Source organism: Dioscorea cayenensis, chromosome 1 (assembly GCF_009730915.1).
Source record: "Dioscorea cayenensis subsp. rotundata cultivar TDr96_F1 chromosome 1, TDr96_F1_v2_PseudoChromosome.rev07_lg8_w22 25.fasta, whole genome shotgun sequence".
NCBI lineage: Eukaryota > Viridiplantae > Streptophyta > Magnoliopsida > Dioscoreales > Dioscoreaceae > Dioscorea > Dioscorea cayenensis.
This window is the reverse complement of record NC_052471.1, coordinates 27,995,050-28,013,862: the sequence shown is the minus strand read 5'-3', so window position 1 is coordinate 28,013,862 and position 18,813 is coordinate 27,995,050. Positions and strand designations below refer to the sequence as shown.

Below are 18,813 nucleotides of genomic sequence, written 5' to 3'. Positions count from 1 at the left end.
TCATCAGCTTTTTAAACAGAACTCGCGACTTTTGACGTTCTGTGCATCCACTCGGGCGTGTGGAAATTCCCCACGCCCGTGTGTCTCACTTCAAAAGCGCCACAGGGGCGTATGCACGCCCCTGTGCGCTCTCGGGAAAAACTCTCACTGACTTAGAACGATCTTCCACGGGCGTGCGGAAATTATCCACGCCCGTGCGCCGGACCCACAGGGGTAGATGCACGACCCTGTGGCTTCCCTGGACATCCGAGAAAAATACCAAGTATTACGCACGCTCGTGCGGAAATTCCCCACGGGCATGGACATTCACATGCCCAACTCACAGGGGCAGCTGCACGCCCCTGTGTTTTCTCGGGATGGAGGGAACAACCTACAGAGCTTCGTACAAGCGTGCGGAAATTACCCCACGCCCGTGTGTGGTTCACAAGGTTACCCACAGGGGCGAGTCCACGCCCATGTGTGTTCTCGGGAAAATCTTCCCAACTCTGCATGAAGGAACACGCCCGTGCGGAAATTACCCACGGGCGTGCGCCAGTCGCATGGTCGTCCACAGGGGCAGCCGCACGCCCCTGTGTCCTCTCTGGAAGATTTCACAGTGCACATCCACGGGCGTGTGGAAATTTCCCATGCCCGTGCGTTTTCTCTGGATGACTTAGAAAAACCTGCAGGCTCTGCAGAACTAGTCTGAACATGTCTACACACTCAGAGCCTGCCCTATTATGCAAAATTTACCACATAAAAACACAAAATAGAACTCAAACGACCAAACTTCGCCAATTCGCAACAAAACACACAATGAATTCTTTTAAAAACCCACAATAAAATCGCAGCACAAGTACTCAAAAATTTCGACACCAACACTTAACAATTTATTCGTGCAAACAAACTAAACTAAAAGGTACGAAAACAGTAAACACTTTGGTTGCCTCCCAAGAAGCGTTTGTTTAACATCACTAAGCTTGACGTATCTTTCTTACCTCACGGGGGTTCATGAATGAAGGTTGCCCTCTTACCCATAACTTGAAAGCATGATGAGCAAAGTCTCTTGAGGGTAGAGGGTGTACTATCGCGCTTCGGACCACCTAGCAATCGTTCTTCCAAATTCCTTGGCTCATGTACGTCTCCAATAGTCTTGGGGCGTTTTCGGTGGCGTCTCTTAGCCCTCTTCATTTTCCGGAGCACATTCTTCAAGATCCCCGGGGTAAATGTTTCCTCTACATTCGATCTAAGCATCATTACTTCTTCATTGCTCTCCTCTTGGTCGAACAAACCTTCATACGGATCCGGGTTGAACATTTCCTGTATATATTCATCAAAAATCTCATCAGTAGTGTCTAGAAAATACAAAGTGTCATCAAAATCAAAAGAATGTCACATGGCTTCAGCAAGGCGGTAAGTGAGCTTATCATCTCCGACTCTCAATGTAAGCTCTCCGCCGTCCATGTCAATCAATGCTTTGGAAGTTTGCAAGAACGGTCTCCCAAGTATCAAGGGTACATCTGCATCCTCATCGACATCTAGCACTACAAAGTCAACCGGAAAAATGTTCTTGTCCACCTTGACAAGCACGTCTTCAATGATGCCTCTCGGATGTCATACCGTTCGGTCCGCCAATTGTAAAGTCATCCGAGTAGGCCTAGGCTCACCCAAGCCTAGCTTTTGGAAGAAAGTATATGGCATGACGTTGATACTTGCCCCTGAATCCGCCAATGCCATTTCCTCACCTAAGTTGCCGATGTTACACGGAATAATGAAGCTTCCCGGATCCTTCTTCTTGTTTGGCATATTCTTTTGCAACACCGGCCAGCATGAAGCATCAAGCACCACTGAAGCACTCTCCTCCAATTTCCTCTTGTTGGTCAATAGGTCTTTCAGGAACTTCGCATACTTAGGCATTTGAGCCAAAGCCTCAACAAAAGGAATGTTGATGTGGAGTTGCTTGAACAAACTCAAGAACTTCTTATACTGTTCATCCCCTTGGTCATTCTTCAATCTAGAGGGATAAGGGATTCTTGGCTTGAAAGGTGGGGGTACCACCTCTTTCTCTTTGTTTGCTCCCTTCTCAACCTCTATAACCTCGGGTGCGTGTTCTTTCGGCATCTCACTCGGAAGCCTCCCTTCAACCTCATGACCACTTCTCAAAGTGATCGCCTTCACATGTTCTCTAGGGTTGGTTTCCGTGTTGCTTGGTAAACTTCCATGTAGCCTTTCGGAAATAGATTTCACAATTTGCCCCACTTGATTTTCAAGATTGTGCAAGGAGGCGGTGTGATTGCGAAGTGTAGCCTCGACTGATTCAAACCTTGTATTTGCCGATTGAACAAATATAGCCAATGCTTCTCCAAATCCGTCATTCGGGTTTCCAAGCCTGAAATTCTGTTTTCCACTTGAGGGGCTTGTTGTTGTTGGAACCCCGATGGCCCCATCGTCTTCTATGGTCCTTGATTACTCCATGAAAAGTTGGGATGATTCTTCCAACCTGAATTGTAGTTGTTGCTGTATGGATTCCCTTGAGGTCTCATTCCATTACCTACAAAGTCGACATTCTCAACTGAAGAAACATCACCAATGACGATTGGGAAATCGGAGGGAGCATGTCCTCCACCACAACCGGTGCAATTGGTCACGGCCGCAACTCTATTTGAAGCTATAAGATCTAGCTTCTTACTCAAACTCTCCACTTGGGCTGCCAATGAAGTTACCGCATCAATTTCATGGAGACCGGCCACTTTTTTCTTTTTCCTAGCGTTCCACTGGTAACTATTTAACCCTATTTCCTCAATCAATTGATGAGCCTTGTCGGGGGTTTTGCTACCTAAGGTACCTCCTGCCGTCGCATCCAAGAGTTGCCTTCTACTCGGGTTCAAACCATTGTAGAAGGTTTGAACAATCATCCACTCCGAGAATCCGTGTTGCGGACACTTGCACAGGAGTTCCTTGAACCTTTCGCATGTCTCGAATAGAGACTCCAATTCCAACTGCATAAAGGATGAGATCTCATTCCTAAGCTTTGCTGATTTTCCGGGAGGGAAATAACGGGATAGAAAAGCTTCTACCATCTCCTCCCATGTAGTGATTGATGCTCTAGGTAATGAGTGTAACCACTGCTTCACTTTCCCCTTTAAGGAAAATGGGAAGGCTCTCAACTTGATGGCATCATCCGTCACACCATTTATCTTCAGCATGTCACACACCTCGAGGAAGGTCTCTATGTGACTGTTTGGATCCTCATCGGCCAAACCGCTGAATTGTGCGGACTACTGCAGCATATGGATGAATGCTGGCTTTAGCTCGAAATTCTGAGCTGTAATTGGGGGACGCACAATACTCGATTGTGCCCCCAACACTGAAGGTCTGGTATAATCGGATAGTGTTCATTCTTGCTCATTTTGTTCTGCCATGTTGTCAGATCTTTCTACTACCAAATCAGCTGGATTAGGCTGTTCTTGTACAGGTTCATTCCCTTTCCTTCGAAGTGTACGTTCAAGCTCAGGGTCTCCTTCAATCAATATTGATGGATTCCCTCGAGTCATAACCTGGAGCTGCACCAAAAGTAAAGAAAAATAAAATCAGAACGATGATAGAATAAGAAGATATGAAATAGAATGTGTAGTGAAATAGCAAAGAAAGCAAAGTGCAAAGTATCTCTAAACGCCTAACTCTCTAGCAACGGAGCCAAAAACTTGAGAAGGTCCCCTTGCTTATATCCCGCAAGTGCACGGGCTTATCGAAGTAATAATCCCGGGTGAGCGAGGTCGAATCCACAGGGAGTACGGAGTAAAGACACTTAATTCGATTCTTAGCTATGTGAAGTATCAACAATGATAAGTGTGGTAATGATTCAATTCTCAAAAATTAAAAGCAACAAGTTAGAGAGCAAAAGTAAGGAGGAGGCAAGGCAATCGATAAAGATGGGGTACTCGGATGATGTTTCACCTAGGCTAATCGCTTCAAGTGCAAGAACTCTCTATTATGCTTCCTAATCAATGTAACGGTGAGTCGTGCAAATCCTTACATACATAGTCCCAAATCTAAGGTCAACTATGCCTAACCCTATACATGTCCCGGAGGAGAAATCGAACAATCTCAACACCTCGCACTCGCATAGAGTTGCAATGAGCTCTAGGGATTCCAAGTGATAAATCTCTTCCTAGATTTAAACCTAACCCTTTGGTCCAGGCGGAAGGTCCCTAGCCACAATTAAGCCCTAGATACTAAGATCACCTCAACGCTTCACTCCATTGCACGCGCAACTAGGCCCCAGAGGAGGTTCATCCCTTAGACCACTAACTCTATTATGGCCGCAAAGAACTCGAGGAACGGAGGTAGAATCTATCACGCCGAGGGGGAAAGGGGACGCTCCCTGCACCTCCTCGACTCATCCCTCTCAACCCTCTCCAACCTAGCTTTTGTCTAACGCTCGTGGTGTGTCACTCACTCACAAGGTTACCAACAAGAACTCTCAACCCTAGTGTCACTCTAGGGGAAATGTTCATACAATCAAGCATTCAAGGTTGGAACTCACAATAAACATCAATTTATTGAAAGCATAATAAAGAAGTTCAGTGAAAGGAATACATCCAAAAGTTCACAATAAGCCAAGTACCCACTAGGGGTTTAGCTCTCCATGGAGCTAAGTACAATCAAAAAATCGAATGTAAAAGCAATGAATCCATAAAGAAATCGCCTCGATGGTCGAGTCGATGGCCTTGTGGAATGTCCTCTACTCATCGTCCAAGGATTCCTTCATCCGATATAGGATACACCTCGATCGAAGCTCCCCTACCAACCTTCTTCCTAATGGAATCACGATGTCAGAGCCGTAGAACATCTCCAAAACCTTGGCCAATACCTCTCGAAACCCTAGCCGAAGCCCTCTCGCAAGTTGGGGAAAAGATGGAGAAAAAGAATACCAAAAATTGAGGGCTGAATCGGCTTTAAATAGGGTCGAATCGGGCAACTCCACGGGCGTGGACTCGGTACACGAGCCCGTGCGGGAATTTCCACACAGGGCGTGGATAATTTCCACATGCCCGTGTGGATTCTCTGCTCTCTCGATTTCTCGGCGGTCGTGAACTCGTCGCTGCCATGATAGTTGCTCCAGTGCTCTACTACAGTCTTCGACCCGAATAACTTCCCAATTCCATACTTTCATCGGGGTAACGCAAACGGGCACACGTTCAAATCGTGAATCACTTCTTCAATGATATATATGTTGGTGTGGTTCTTGTTCTTATATGCATAAGTCGGAATGCTCGAGTGTGCCTGCCTTTGTGCTCCTCCAAATGGATGTACTCACTCGAATGCGAGGAGGTTGGCACGCACTCTAGCATCTCACACTTGTCCTATGTCTTCTCATTTGAACCTTAGCAAGATCTCCTCAAAAATAGGTGCATTATGATCCACATTGGCCCATTTCCTTCATACTCGGCCTCACAACCCTTCCTGCATAAAAGTAACATAAAAACACACATATTAATGTAAAAAACTGAGAAAAGTAATGCTCAACATAAGGAATGAAAACCGCACAAGCACTTATCAAATCTACACAGTCATGTGGAATTTTCGCACGCCCATGTGGATCCACGGGGGGTGAAAACCGCACGGCCGCCCTCCAAAATTTAACAGTACAACTTAAAAATACTTCCAATCTAAACATCAATCATCTTTCTAATTGAAGAAACGAAGCATTATTAACCAGATTAATCGATGGAAACTATAAATTGGCAAAGAAAATCATGAATAAGGCTTACCAACGAGATGGGATGAGAAAATGAAGAACCGGCTGGAAAACCTCGCAAAAATCCTATCAATGTAGCGCTATGAAATCGGAGAACGATGTGAGAGTGTTTTTAGATGAATAGAGGTCGTGAAGGGGGAGAGAAACTAATCTTCTTTAAAAAGGTCTTGTGACCCTTGATGTTCTGTGCATCCACACGGGCGTGCGGTAATTACCTACGCCCGTGGCTTCATTACAAAAGAGCCACAGGGGCGCACGCACGGCCCTGTGCACTCTCAGGAAAACACTCCTTCGACTCTGATTGCTATCGCACGGGCATGTGGAAAATACCCACGCCCGTGAATCCGACCCATAGGGGAAGCCGTACACCCCTGTGGCTTCTCTGTACATCTGAGAAAAATACCAAGTGTTATACACGCCCGTGCGGAAATTCCACACGGGCGTGGACATTCACATGCCCAACTCACAGGGGAAGCCGCACGCCCTTGTGTTCTCTCAGGATGGAGAAAACTCCTCTACAGAGTGTCGCACAGGTGTGTGGAAATTACACACACTCGTGCGTGGTTCACAAGATTGCTAACAGGGGCAAGTCCACGCCCCTGTGTGCTCTGGGGAAAATTTGCCAAACCCTACAGGAATTCACACGTCCGTGTGGAAATTACCCACGGGTGTGTGCTAATCGCATGGTCGTTCACAGGGGCAGCCGCACGCCCCTGTGCCTTCTCTGGATGAGCTCGCAGTGCAAATCCACGTGGCGTGCGGAAATTCCACACGCCCGTGTGTTTTCTCTGGATGACTTAGAAAAATCTGCAGGCTCTGCAAAAAATCTCTGAACATGTTTACACACTCAGAGCCTGCTCTATTATGCAATTATTTTACCATTAAAAAACATGAAATAAAGCTCAAACGATCAAACATCGCCAATTCCACATGAAAACACACGATTAAAATTCAAAGTTCACAAGGAAATCTCAGCACAAGCATCCAAGAAATTAAGACACCAACACTTAACAAATTATTCATGCAAACAAATTGAACTAAAGCTAAGAAAATAGTAAACACTTGGGCTGTCTCCCAAGAAGCGCTTGTTTAACATCACTAAGCTCGATGTACCTTGTCTTACCTCACGGGGGTTCATGAATGAAAGTTGCCCTCTTATCCATGGCTTGAAAGCATGATGTGCAAAGTCTCTTGATAGTAGAGGGTGTATTATCGGGCTTCGGACCACCTAACAATGATACGTCAATCCAAGCATCATTACATCTCCACAAGCCTTTGAGTGTTTCCGGTGGCGTCTCCTAGCCCTCTTCATTTTCCGGAGCACCTTCTTCAAGATCCCCGGGATAGATGGTACTTCTTCCGTCGATCCAAGCATCATTACATCTTCATGTCCCTCCTCTTGGTCGAACAATTCTTCATACAGATCCGGATTGAATATCTCCTGTATGTATTCATCAACAATCTCTTCAGTAGTGTCTAGAAAATATACAGTATCATCAAAATCGAGAGAATGCCGCATGGCCTCAGCAAGGCGGTATGTAAGCTTGTCATCTCCAACTCTCAAGGTGAGCTCTCCGTCGTCCATGTCAATCAATGCTTTGGAAGTCCGCAAGAACGGTCTCCAGAGTATCAAGGGTACATCCGCATCCTCATCAACATCTAGCACTACAAAGTTAATTGGAAAAATGTATTTGTCCACCTTGACAAGCACGTCTTCAATGATGCCTCTCGAATGTCACACTGTTTGGTCCGCTAGTTGCAAAATCATCTAAGTAGGCCTAGGCTCGCCCAAGCCTAGCTTTTGAAAGAAGGTGTATGGCATGACGTTGATACTAGCCCCTGAGTCTGCCAATGCCAATTCCTCACCAAGATTGCCAATATTACACGGAATGATGAAGCTTTCCGGGTCTTTCTTCTTGTTCGGCATGTTCTTTTGCAATACCGCCGAGCATGAAGCATCTAAAATCACTAAAGTACTCTCCTCCAATTTCCTCTTGTTGGTCAACAAGTCTTTCAAGAACTTCGCATACTTAGGCATTTGGGCCAATGCCTCAATAAAAGTAATATTAATGTGGAGTTGCTTGAACAAACTCAGGATCTTCTTGTACTGTTCATCCCCTTGGTCATTTTTCAATCTAGAGGGATAAGGGATTCTTGGCTTGAAAGATGGGGGTACCACCTCTTTCTCTTTGATCGTCCCCTCTTCCACCTCTATAACCACAGGTGTGTGTTCTTTTGGCATCTCACTCAGAAGCCTACCTTCAACCTCACGACCACTTCTCAAAGTGATCATCTTCACGTGCTCTCTTGGATTGGTCTCTGTATTGCTTGGTAAGCTTCCATATGGCCTTTCAGAGAGAGACTTCACAATTTGACCCACCTGATTTTCAAGGTTATGCAAAGAGGCGGTGTGGTTGCGAAGTGTAGTCTCAACTGATTCAAACCTAGTATTTGCAAATTGCACAAATCTAGCCAAATGCTTCTCTAGGTCCATCATTCGGGTTTCCAAACCTGAGACTCTGTTTTTCACCTGAGGGGCTTGTTGTTGTTCGAAACCCGGTGGCCCCATGGCCTTTTGTTGACCTTGATTACTCCATGAGAAATTGGGATGATTCTTCCAACCCGGATTGTAAGTATTGCTATATGGGTTTCCTTGAGGTCTCATGCCATTACCTACAAAATCAACATTCTCCACCGAAGAAACATCACCAATAGAGATCGGGCAATCGGAGGGAGCATGTCCTCCACCACACCCGGTGCATTTAGTTATGGCCGCCACTCTATTTGAAGTTAGAAGATCTAACTTCTTACTCAAATTTTCAACTTGGGCCGCCAATGAAGTTACCGCATCTATCTCATGGAGACGGGCCACCTTTTTCTTCTCTCTAGCATTCCATTGGTAGCTGTTTAACCCCTATTTCTTCAATCAACTGACGGGCCTCATCGGGGGTCTTGCTACCTAAGGTACCTCCTGCTACCGCATCCAAGAGTTGCCTTATACTCGGGTTCAAACCATTGTAAAAGGTTTGAACAATCATCCACTACGGGAATCCGTGTTGCGGGCACTTCCTTAGGAGCTCCTTGAACCTTTCCCATGTCTCGAATAGAGACTCTAATTCCAACTGAACAAAGGATGAGATCTCGTTCCTAAGCTTTGCTGATTTTCCAGGAGGAAAATAATGGGTTAGGAAAGCTTCCACCATCTCCTCCCACGTGGTAATCGACGCTTTAGGTAACGAGTGTAGCCACTGCTTCACTCTCCCGTTTAGGGAAAATGGGAAGACTCTCAATTGGATGGCATCATCCGTCACCCCATTTATCTTCAGCATATCACACACCTCGAGAAAGCTCTCTATGTGACTGTTTGGATCCTTATCGGCCAAACCATTGAATTGTGCGGACTGCTGCAACATGTGGATGAATGCCGGCTTCAACTCAAAGTTCTGAGCTGTAATTGGGGATGCACAATACTCGATTGTGTCCCCAACACTGAAGGTATGGCAAAATCGGATAATGTTCGCTGTTGCTCAGTCTGTTCTACCATGTTTTCAGATTCTTCTGCTTCCAAATTAGCTGGATTAGACTATTCTTGCACAGGCTCTTTCCCTTTTCTTCTAAGTGTACGTTCAAGCTCAAGATCTCCTTCAATCAATATTGAGGGATTCCCTCGGGTTATAACCTCTAGCTGCAACCAAAAAGAAAGAAAAAGAAATCAGAACGATGATAGAATAAGAAGATATGAAATAGAATATATGGTAAAATAGCTCAGAAAACAAAGTGCAAAGTATCTCTAAACGCCTCCTCCCCAGGCAACCGCGCCAAAAACTTGAGAAGTTTCCCTTGTGTATATCCCACAAGTGCACGAGTTTGGCAAAGTAATAATCCCGGGTGAGCGGGTATCGAATCTACAGGGAGTAGGGAATAAAAATACTTAATTCGATTCTTAGCTATGTGGAAGATCAATGATGATGAGTGTGATAATGATTCAATTCTCAACAATAAAAGCAACAAATAAGAGAGCAAAAGTAAAGAAGGGGATAAGGCAATCGATAAAGATGGGGTACCCGGATAATGCTCCCCCTAGGATAATTGTTTCAAATGCAAGAATCCTCTATTATGCTTCCTAATCAATGCAATGGTGAGTCGTGAAAATCCTTAATTACATAATCCCAAATCTAAGGTCAACTATGCCTAACTCTATACATGTCCCGGAGGAGAAATCAAACAATCTCAACACCTCACACTCGTATAGAGTTGCAATGAGCTCTAGGGATTCCAAGTGATAAATCTCTTCCTAATTATTGACCTAACCCTTTGGTCCAGGTGGAAGGTCCCTAACCACAATTGAGCCCTAGATACTAAGATCACCTCAACGCTTCACTCCGTTGCACGCGCAACTAAGCCCCAGCGGAAGTTCATCCCTTAGACCATTCACTCTATTATGACCGTAAAGAACTCAAGGAACGGAGATAGAATCTATCACGTCGGAGGGGAAAGGGGATGCTCCTGTACCTCTCAACTCACCCTCTCAACCCTCTCCAACCTAGCTATGTCTAACGCTCATGGTGTGTCATTCACTCACAAAGTTACCAACAAGAACTCTCAACCCTAGTGTCACTCTAGGGGAAATGTTCATACAATCAAGCATTCAAGGTTGGAACTCACAATAAACATCAATTTATTGAAAGCATAATAAAGAGATTCAAAGAAACGAATACATCCTAGGGTTCACAAATACCCGAGTTCCCACTAGGGGTTTCGCTCTCCATGGAGCTAAGTACAATCAAAGAAATAGAATGTAAAAGCAATGAATCCATAAAGAAACCCCCTCGATAGTCGCGTCGATGATCTTGTGGAAAGTCCTCTACTCGTCGTCCAAGGATTCCCTCGTCCGGTATAGGATACGCCTCGACGGAAGCTCCCCTACCAACCTTTTTCCTAAGCAATGACGATGTCGGAGTCATAGAACCTCTCCAAAACCTTGGCCAATACCCCTCAAAACCCTAGCTGAAGCCCTCTCTCAAGTTGGGGAAAAGATGGAGAAAAGAATGCTAAAATCGGGGCTGATTCGGCTTAAAATAAGCCTGGAATCGGGCGACTACATAGGCGTGGATGCTTCACGCCCCCGTGCGGAATTTCCACACAGGCGTGGATAATTTCCCCACGCCCGTGTGGATTCTCTGAACTCCTGTTTTCTCGGCCAGCTGTGAACAGTGCTGCTACACTATCTGGCCTGAATAGCTTCCCGAATCCATACTTTCATCGGAGTAACGCAAACGGGCACACGTTCATGTCGTGGATCACTTGCTTCTTCAATGATAGGTACATTGGTGGGGCTCTTGTTCTATGTGCATAAGTCGGAATGCTCGAGTGTGACTGCCTTTGTGCCCCTCCAAATGGATGTGCCAAACTCGAATACGAGGAGGTTGGCACACACTCTAGAATCTCACATCGACCTATGTCTTCGCGTTTGAACCTTAGCAAGATTTCCTCCAACATCGATGCATTGTAATCCACATTGGCTTTTTTCCTTCATACTTGGCCTCACAACCCTACATGCATGATAGTAACATAAAAACACACATATTAGTGTAAAAACCTGAGAAAAGTTTTGCTCAACATAAGGAATGAACGCTTCGCATTCATATCGCACAAACACTTATCAGTATGCGTACAGATGGTCTTCTCATTATGGGAATTGAGCTTTTGTCATGGGGCTAGAGGCAAAGAAAACAATTAGGGGTATGAAAAAGATTGGGAGAAAAATTTAAAAACACTGTCAATTCTTTATTTCATAAGGCTAATTTAGTAATATCATAACCTAAAAACAGCTTTTGAAAAGTCTTTTTCCTAGAAGCACCACATGGCCAGCTTTTTAAAAAAAACAGAATTCAGTTTTTTTATCAACTTTTACTTCTGCAAAAAAGCCAATACAAATAAATTTTTCCGAACCTAGAAGTGCTTAACATATTAAAAAAATATTTTTTTTGGGCTTTCCAAAAGCTATTCCAAACGATCTCTCAAAGTAAGCGTTAATAGTTGTAGTGGTGTCAAGTAGGTCGGCCCGGCCCGGCACGAGCCCCCCACAACACGAGAACTATGCATCATACCACTAAGGTAGGCCCTCCATGTGGCCTACCTCGGTTATATTTTATTTATATTTTTTTATTTTAAACCCAAAAATATAAAAAAACTTTTAAAATTGCTAACAAATTGTTAGAAGAAAGGGAAAATTTTACAAACATTAAAGTGAAGGTCTCATTAAAAAAATTGAAAATATACCAAAAAATAAAATAAAATAAAATAAACCTTATGGGATGTGCCGACCTGCATAGTCCATGTACCGGCATGGTCCGCAAACTGCAAACCCCCGCCCTAGCACGACCCAGGGGTCTATGAACTGTCCGACCTGGGCATATTACTGTAGCACCATGCTTGGGCGAAGCACGACCCATCTTGTGCCAGGCTATGCTGGGCCCGGGCCTATTTGACACCTCTAAATAGTTGATATAGAATAATTTCTTCAAATATTAAATTAAATTGTTAAATAACTATGGTGCTAAGGCCAAAAATATGAGGGAAAAAAACATAAAAAAATATCAAATCTCAACTTGTCTTGAATTAAACATTTAATAAATTATTTACAAGGTTCTATTCCACTATCTAAATGAATTTACTGACATGGACCAATAGTCTTTGGGTCAATTGTTATTGGGTCCTTTGATTTGGGCGTTCGTTTTGGGCAGAACCTGAGATCGAATCCCATGTCTACTCAAGGTAAGGGCATTTGTGGTATTGAGCTTGTGGTTGCGCTCCACACAAGTGCACGTCCCTTATAGATGCTTGTCACCCTTTTAAAAAAAAAAATTACTGACATGACTTATTTACAAACATTGAAGACGATATGAAAAGGCTCTCACATATATATAAGTTTGGCATCCAATCAACAAAACGTAAAGCCAATGAAGAGTGATTTTTTTTTTGTTTGCGGTATTTCTATTCAAATTGGAAATAGTTGTGTTGCAAGTTTTTATTTAGTTATATCTTAATTAGCTGATTAACAATAATGTATTACATTTGCCACATTATGATTGCTTCATATTTATATTTGGTATTATACCTAAATTAGTCCCTCTAGTTTTCTTTCTCTTTCCCTTTTAGTATCTCTACTCAGAAATGCGCCCCACTAATCAGTCTACTCTTGGAAATGCCCCATTTAATCTCTCTACCTTTAATCCCTTTCCCTCTAATCCCTCTACTCTTGAAAATACAGCCAATAATTGGCCTATTTTAGAGTAGAAGGGACTAAGTAGAACTATTTTTAAAAGTAAAGGGACTACTTGGGAGCATTTTTAAGTAGAGGGACCAAAAGAGAAGAGAGAAAAATAGAGGGACCAATTTGGTTATTATACCTTTATATTTCCATTTCTTAATTTCTTTAAAAATTAAAAATTTTAGTTAAATTCAATCAATTTAATTAGTGACCCAAATCCCAGTGATTTGATTAATTAAGAATCTTTAATTCATACTTAGACATAAGCAAGATGGTCAAATGATTCAACAACCTCAATGCAGGCCATGCGTACTTGCCATGAAATCATTTGGAACTATTCATTTAACAAGTTATTTATTAAATAAACAAATTATTATTATTATTATTATTATTATTATTATTATTATTATTATTCTTATTATTATGAATAACTGAACCAAAATTTATACCAAAAATATATCAGATTTTTCTGATATGAAAAATACGAACATTGCTTTTTTATAGTGGCTAACACTATATTTCTTTTATAATAGTATTTATACTTGTATATTTTTATAATACAAAATAAATTTAAAAAATGCATCACAACTTTTTGATTGTTTTCTCATCATCAGTCTAGGGGGTTTTTTTTTATATTATTGTAAACAAAAATACGGAATCATGTAGTTTGTGGATTATTTATGAAAATGCTTGGGCGAAAACGAGAAATTTTCTGATTGTTTTTTCATATATTTATTTATTAAAAAAATTGAAAAATGAGATTCTTTCCAGTTTTCCTTTTGTTTTAAAAAAAATCTTACCGGCAGCCAAGCAATTACAGTTAAGAATTTTTAAATTTTTTTAAAACTTAACTTTTAAAATTTTCTAAAAATTTATACTATAAACTAATAGTCCAATTATATTTTTTTACGTTTTATTTCTAAAAAAAATATGAATCCCAAAAATATGAGAAAATAGGATGGTTAAACCTGCAACGATCAAAAAAATTATTATGAAGTTGGACTGTTCAATCTGTACTAGTCAGTAATTATTACGAAGTTGGGCGATCAAAACCGGCGTCGGTCAGACGGTCAAACTTGCACCAGTAATTAGTATAAAATAGGACAGTCAAACCTGCACCGGTTAGTATTTAGTACAAAATATTGCGGTCAAACTTGCACTAGTCAATACTTAGTACAAAATATGACGGTTAAATCTACACCAGTATGTAATTAGTACATGCACCGGTGAGTATTTAGTACAAAAATAGAACAGTAAAACATGCACCGATCAATAATTAGGAAGGTCAAATTTGCACCAGTCATTAATTAGCACAAAGTCGGATGGTCAAATATGAAATATGTATCGTCCTAAGAGTTTCCAAAGAGTTTCTAAGGGTATTAGCATCAATCCAAACCAAGGAGGCAAGAAAATGAAGGAAATTTATTGGTGTTATAGTAACAAAGTTTCCCTGCTAAAGAAGGGTTCAAGGTTGTTCATATAAAATAATAATAATAATAATAATAATAATAATAATAATAACATAAATAAATAAATAAATAAATAAATAAACTAAATGCATCTCCTAATTTAAATAACAAAAATTATTATTACAAAATACTCAAATCTTAGGATCAGCCGAGAGCACCAATCTCGAGGCGCTCTAAAGTACTCAAATCTTAGGATCAGCCGAGAGCACCGATCTCGAGGCGATCCAAAATATTCAAAATACATAAATCTCAGGATCAACCAAGAGCACCAATCTCGAGGCGCTCTAAAATACTCAAATCTTAAGATCAGCCGAGAGCACTGATCTCGAGGCAATCTAAAATATTCAAAATACACAAATTTTTTTATCAGCCTAGAGCACCGATCTCGAGGCGGTCTAAAATACTCAAATTATAGGATCGGGCAAGAGCACCGATCTCAAGGCGATCCAAAACATTCAAAATACACAAATCTCAAGATCTGTTCGAGCGCCCCGATCTCAAGGCGATCCAAAATATTCAAAATACACAAATCTCAAGATCAGCTGAGAGCACCGATCTCGAGGCAGTCTAAAATACTCATATCTCAGGATTAGCCGATAGCACCGATCTTGAGGCGATCCAAAATATTCAAAATACACAAATCTCAAGATCAGCCTAGAGCACTGATCTTGAGGCGGTCTAAAGTACTCACAATCAGGCGAGAGCACCGATCTCGTGGTGATCCAAAATATTCAAATCCTAGGATCATTCGGGAGCATATATCTCGAGCCGATCCAAAATATACAATTCCCAAGATGAGCCATGAAATATCGATCTCAACGCAATCTAAAATATCCGAATTTTGACATTACCTGTTAATGCAAATTACGAGGAAAAATAATATAATCAGATAAAAAACTAATTATAATGATGATGAAACAAAATAATTTTAAAAAAAATCAGTCAAATTCGACCAAATATATATATATATATATAATAAAATCAAATCAAACCAAATCAAATATAATAATACTAAATAAAAATTAAATTATCTTAAACCAAATAGAAAAAACATATATGTATAAATCGAATCGTATAAAATAATATATATATATATATATGCACATATATATATTAAATTAAAATTAAAAAAAATCAAAAAGGAATAAAAAAATCAAAAGAGATAAAAAAATATAAATATAATAAATCAATTAATATTAAAATAAAATAAAATAAAATCAAATCAAATAAAAATAAATAAGTATATAATAATAAAATCAAATCAGATAAAGAAATATCATATAATTAAAAAATATATATACATAAAAGAAAATCAAATCAAGATAAAATAATAATAATAATAATAATAATAAACAAATAATAATAATAATAATAATAATAATAATAATAAGAAACAAATAATAATAATAATAAAACAAATAAAAATATAAAATATATAATATATAAAATATAAAAAGAAAAGTGGAAATTGTCAAAAAGACCCTTAAGTTTGCAATATTGCAAAAAACACCCCCTTAATTTGGGAATCCCTAAAACCCCTTCCTTTTAAACTGAATGTTTTTCAAACCCCCAAATCATGTAACGGTAGTTAACGGAGTATTTTTAAATTTTATAGACAAAATTGCCCATGCATGGGAAGTCGTGGCACTGTAATCATTTTGCCGGTTTGAGAGGAAGTGGGGAATTTTTCTTAGGATAATTCCTAGAGACGACTTTACTGGAGCCGTATACTTGTTTTTTCTCAACTCGCCTCTTTAGCTTTTCCCTTTCCAAAGTTGTCTCTCCGGCACATCCTTTGTAATTTCAGCTTTTCAATTTCCACCGTTGTCTCGAAGGAGAAGTCTCACGCAAGTATTCGGTATTTCATCAGTTTGCAATCTAAGGTATTGAAGAAGTTGTGATTATGGTTTTATGTTAACTATTATGGTACAAATAAACATTTTTCGGTTTTGTTTCTTGGTTATGTTTTTATTGGAAGATATTGAAGGCTACAGGGGGATTTCTCGGTTGGGGTTTGATAAGTGCTTGTGTGATATGAATGTGAAGCATTCTTTCCTTATATTGAGTATTATTTTTCTTGGGTTTTTACACTAATATGTGTGTTTTTATGTTACTTTCGTGCAGGTAGGGTTGTGAGGCCTAGTATGAAGGAAAGAAGCCAATGTAGATCATAATGCACCAATTTTGGAGGAAATCTTGCAAAGGTTCAAACGCGAATACATAGGTCGGGTGCGATATGCTAGAGTGTGTGCCAACCTCATCGTATTTGAGTTAGCACAACTATTTGGAGGGGCACAAGGGAAGTCACACTCAAGCATTCCGACTTATGCATATAGAATAAGATCTCCACCAACTTGTCCGTCATTAAAGAAGCAAAGCGATCCACGACGTGAACGTGTGCCCGTTTGCGTCACCTCGATAAAAGTATGGACTCGGGAAGTATTTTAGGCCAAGTACTGTAGCGGAACACCGTAGCGAAAGTATTGTAGCATCACTGTTCACAGCCGGCCTAGAAAATAGGAATTCAGAGAATACACCTCGGCGTGTGGAAATTATACACGGCCGTGTGGAAATTCCACATGGGCGGGTGAAAAATCCACAGGCCCGTGTGGTCGCCCGATTCCAGCCCTATTTAAAGCCGGTACAGCCACAAATTCAGCATTCTTTTTTGCATCTTTTCCCTAACTTGAGAGAGGGTTTCGGCTAGGGTTTTGAGAGGTATTGGCTAAGATTTTGGAGAGGTTCTACAGCTCCGACATCGTCATTCCTGAGGAAAAAGGTTGGTAGGGGAGCTTCCGTCGAGGCGTATCCTATACCGGACAAGGGAATACTTGGACGACGAGTAGAGGACTAGCCACAAGACCATTGACATGACTATCGACGGGGTTTCTCTATGGATCCATTGCTTTTACATTCTATTTCATTGATTGTACTTAGCTCCATGGAGAGCTAAACCCCTAGTGGGTACTTGGGTATTTGTGAACCCTAGGATGTATTTGTTTCTTTGAATCTCTTTATTATGCTTTCAATTAATTGATGTTTGTTGTGAGTTCCAACCTTGAATGCTTGATTGGAAGAACATTTCCCCTAGAGTGACTCTAGGGTTGAGAGTTCTTGTTGGTAACCTTGTGAATGAGTGACACACCACGAGCGTTAGACAAAGATAGGTTGGAGATGGTTGAGAGGGTGAGTCGAGAGGTACAGGAGCGTCCTCTTTCCCCTCTGACGTGATAGATTCTACCTCCGTTCCTTGAGTTCTTTGCGGCCATAATATAGCGAATGACCTAAGGGATGACCCTCCGCTGGGGCTTAGTTGCGCGTGCAACAGAGTGAAGCGTTGAGGTGATCTTAGTATCTAGGTCTTAATCATGGTTAGGGACCTTCCACCTGGACCAAAGGGTTAGGTCTATAATTAAGAAGAGATTTATCACTTGGAATCCCTAGATCTCTTTGCAACTCTATTCGAGTGTGAGGTTGAGAGGTTATCTAATCTCTCCTCCGGGACATGTATAGAGTTAGGCATAGTTGACCTTAGATTTGAGACTATGTAATTAACGATTTCCATGACTCACCATTGCCTTGATTAGGAAGCATAATAGAGGGTTCTTGTACTTGAAACAATTATCCTAGGCGGAGCATTATCCGAGTACCCCATCTTTATTGATTGCCTTACCTTCTCCTTTACTCGTGCTCTCTTACTTGTTGCTTTTACTTTTGAGAATTGAATCATTGTCACACTTATCACTATTGATCTTTCACATAGCTAAGAAGCAGATGAAGTGTTTTTACTCCCTACTCCCTGTTGATTCGATACCCGCTCATCCGGGATTATTACTTCGACAAACCCGTGCACTTGTGGGATATATGCAAGGGGACCTTGTCAGTGTTTTGTTAGTCTGTTGGGAGATTTCTCGGCCAGGGTTTTGATTTGTTTTACATTTTCGTCTGTGTACATGATCGAAATAATTTTTTGATTGTTATGATTTGTGTAATGTTTATAATGTACATTTCCCCTTTAATTTGATATGGTTGCAGTTTTACAAATGATCTTTCTATTTAAAATATGAGTTTTAGTTAAAACGGATGTCTCCATTTAAATATTGTGGTTACCGTTTAAGAAACTAGATCACTGTTTACAATATTATATCTATGTTTAATAACTTAGCCTTCCGTTTAAAATCTTATATTTCCGCTTAAAACTTTGTGAATACTGCTGAATGTATTTTTATTGTCATAGGCTTATGATTATGGCTGTCAACCTAGTTAACTTGCAAAGAGTAAAGCAAAACAACAAACTAAAGAAATAAAGCAACTATCCATGCTCAAATGTC

At 40.9% G+C, this 18,813-nt stretch overlaps 2 non-coding genes across 2 annotated transcripts; both read left to right on the top strand.

The window, feature by feature from the left end:
• Nucleotides 1-2,904: 2,904 nt before the first annotated feature.
• On the top strand, nt 2,905-3,011 carry LOC120267222. Its single transcript, XR_005538422.1, has one exon. It is a non-coding gene; the product is annotated as a small nucleolar RNA R71 (small nucleolar RNA).
• A 5,777-nt stretch (nt 3,012-8,788) lies between these two features.
• LOC120266890 lies at nt 8,789-8,895 on the top strand. The gene has a single exon (XR_005538303.1). It is a non-coding gene; the product is annotated as a small nucleolar RNA R71 (small nucleolar RNA).
• Nucleotides 8,896-18,813: the final 9,918 nt, after the last annotated feature.